The sequence below is a fragment of the Lacerta agilis genome, chromosome 1 (assembly GCF_009819535.1).
Source record: "Lacerta agilis isolate rLacAgi1 chromosome 1, rLacAgi1.pri, whole genome shotgun sequence".
NCBI lineage: Eukaryota > Metazoa > Chordata > Lepidosauria > Squamata > Lacertidae > Lacerta > Lacerta agilis.
This window is the reverse complement of record NC_046312.1, coordinates 29,219,493-29,222,860: the sequence shown is the minus strand read 5'-3', so window position 1 is coordinate 29,222,860 and position 3,368 is coordinate 29,219,493.

Genomic DNA, 3,368 nt, shown 5'->3' with positions numbered 1-3,368 from the left:
TTTGGAGTAGTCTGGCCCCATTACTGTACTATTTTGGGTGCCCATTGGGGCTGGTATGATGGAGATAGCTCCACATTACATGGAACCAGAGCCAATGATAGACAGAGCTAACTCTAGTTTTCTCCCCATCTTCTTAGAGACAGAGGAGGAGGAGGAGGCTGGCAGCCAGGGCCACCCCATGGATTGGTTTTAAGTTAAAAGGCAGTGAGGTGGGGCTGAGGGCAGAGGTTGGTGGGGCAGTAGCCCATTAGCTCCAATGGCCCAGCCACCAATGATTGCTGGCAAGGGCAAGATGGCAGTGGAGGTGGATTCGAAGGGGACTGGTATCACCCCATTCCACAATTTGTAACATTTAGCGGCAAGATACTGTATCCCCCCCCCCCCCAAAAGCAGTATCTGTTAAGCATCTGCTCAAGTTCTGATCTTAACAAGTATTTGCATGGTTTTCTGATCCTGGCCCTAAATGAGTGCTTGGGTGCCCATCTCTTTCAATTTCCCATTGCCTAACTGGTCTTTTCCCTCTCATGCTGCAGCCTTATTCTGCTCCTAGGATAGGGAGCATGCTCTTTGACTACCGTGCAAACAAACGAAGGCTGCAGATCACACACCCATAGGAAGACAGAATATTTATGCAAATTTCAGCAAGATGGCTTATGGAATATGCATATGACTGGGGTGCCTCTTGCTTCATTTGAAAGGCGATTTGGGAAAGGGGATTATATTCAGGCTAAAAGCTACAGAACGAAGGGATTAACTAACCTATATGTGCATTTGTTTCCCATTCTGTAGAAATAGATTCCAGATTTCCACTGTCTTTTTTTTTTAGTCTGTCATTTTTTATTTTTTGCTGAGGCTGCATTTTTAATTATGATACCTGTATCTTGAACCTGAATAAAAGTGTAAACACTGGGCCTACAGTGTCTGTTGATGGAGCCTAGCTGCACACTTCCCAGGTTGGAGCTGGTAAGGATGATGATGGGGTGGGGGGTGGGGATATGGAATGGAGATAAATGCATCTCAAATATAATCTGTCCTTTGCATATTTACACCCACACAGAAAGTGCTCATCTAAAATAAAGCAAAATTCCCCATTCCCCATTCAAGCCTGGCTACTGAAAACTGCCCCAAACAACAGATGCTTAAAATGTGCTCGGAGGATACACCAGAGAGATATAGAGACTGCTTTTTTGTTGAGGGTCTCAAGCCTCAAGTACACAAACCAATCAAGTTTATGACATAGGAACAGCTGCCTGTGTTAACTTCCTGAACTCTTCTCACTAGAAGATCCAAAGATGGTTGTGCACATGGAATATTTCTGTCATGTTTGCCAGGGGACCATTGGTGACATTCAGTGCTGTATATATACTTGGAAATAGAGTGAAGGGAGGAAATCACTTAAACTAGACAGGAATGAGGCAAGATAGGCGAGTACTTTAGTACTGGAAAGTGGCCAATATAACACCAATTTTTAAAAAGGAATCCAGGGGGAGTCCGGGAAATTACAGGCCAGTTACCGGTATCTTAATAACTGTTCTCGGGAAACTAGGGGAAAAGCATTGTTAAAGGATTACCAAACATGCAGAAGAATAAGTCTTGCTGAAGCAGAACCAGCATGGTTTCTGCAAGGGTAAGTTTTGTCTCACTAATCTTTTTCAGGGGTTTTTTTCTAAGAGTGTCAACAAACATATAGAGGTGATCCAGTTGACTATGTGTACTTAAGGTTTCCTCTAGAATGCTAGTATTTTTTTGGGGGGGGATTAAAGTGCATACCAGAAATTTAAATGTGTGCAATTAATTATCCACTTTTTTATTTAAAAAAAATGCCTTTTCTAACTAGGAAAGTGACAGGGAAATGCATTGAAAGCTGTGGGGTGGATGAATGATGGGAAGATGCACAAACATCACACAAGCAAATTAGGATAAATATTGGTTGTTGTGTAACCTGCCCACAAACAAATCAGAGCAAATGCTTCATAAAGACTCACCATAGTCTAATCTTTGTGTAAGCTTTGTGCAAGCAAGTCAATATGAATGCTCAATAGGCAGGCTGTCTGGGGAAGCCCATAGGCATTCAAAATGCTTCTGATAAAGTACCTCCAGCATCCTGTTCTCTTGAGTACTACTGAATATACCGAATAAGCTTAGCAGTCATGGTATAAGGAGAGGTCCTCTTATGGTTAAGGAACAGGAAGAATAAATGGACTGTTCTCCTAATGGCTGGTAGAAAGTAGAGTCTCCTAAGGATCATTATTGGATCCATGCTTCTTAACTTGTTCATTAATGATCTAGAGTTAAGGGTGAGCAGTGAGGCAGCCAAGTTTACTGATGATACCAAGTTATTCAAGGTGGTTAAAACTACAAGGGATTATGAGGAGCTCACAGAAAGCATTTGGTTGGCCACTGTGAGAACAGGAGACTGGCCGAGATGGGCCTTTGCCCTGATTCAGCAGGCTGGCTCTTGAGATAAGTCACCATAAATTTAAACGCATTCCAAGTCCCCGAATCATGCATGTAGACTGTTCAATATTAAAAGTGTGTTGATAGGTGCAGGGACCTACCACTAGCCTAGACATGGAACCAGAACTGCAGATTCCTATACAGTATTCAACTTTACATGGTTGTTCACATACATGTTAGTTATTTGTTTAAAACTAAACAAAAACTTTTTAAAAAACAACAACTGCAGATTCCTGATCGCTTTGCTCTCAAAGCACACCATGAGGCTAACCTCTGGGTAATCTATAACAGGGCACAGAACCTCTGAATGTTCAGACATTGGACTACAATTCCCATCATCCCTGATCATTGGCCGTACTGGCAGGGGCTGTTGGCAGTTGCCATCCAACAATAGATGGACGACGACAGGTTCCCTATCCTTGATCTGTGTAGCATCTTGCTTCGGACATGCCCTGTAGGACATATATCTTTTTTTCTATCCCTTGGCTGCGCGTGTCTCCTGGGATCACACTGGCGCTCAAAATTGCGTGTTGTGCTTTCTGGTTGGATGGCGAACCACCTCCGTGCTGTCATCCATACCACGAAGACGAAGACTTGCGCTGCATCATCACCATGAGCCACTAGTGAAGCTCCCCGGCCGCCCCTTCCCCAGCCCCGCGCTTTCTTTCTAAAAAAAAAGAAGAAGAAGGAAATGCTGGGGTTGAAGCCCGCCTGGAAGTCACGCCCTCTGACCTGGAAGCCCTCTCGCCGCCTTTCCCCAGTTATGTTACGCAACGAAAAGTTGCAGGCAGGCATTCTGCACATGCTCAGAGTCGCCCACTCGTATTATGTATGCCTTGGCTTGCGGCTGCGCCGCTGATCCCCAGCTCTGAAAACGGGTTCCGGGGCTGAGACCTGCCCTCTTGTCTTGT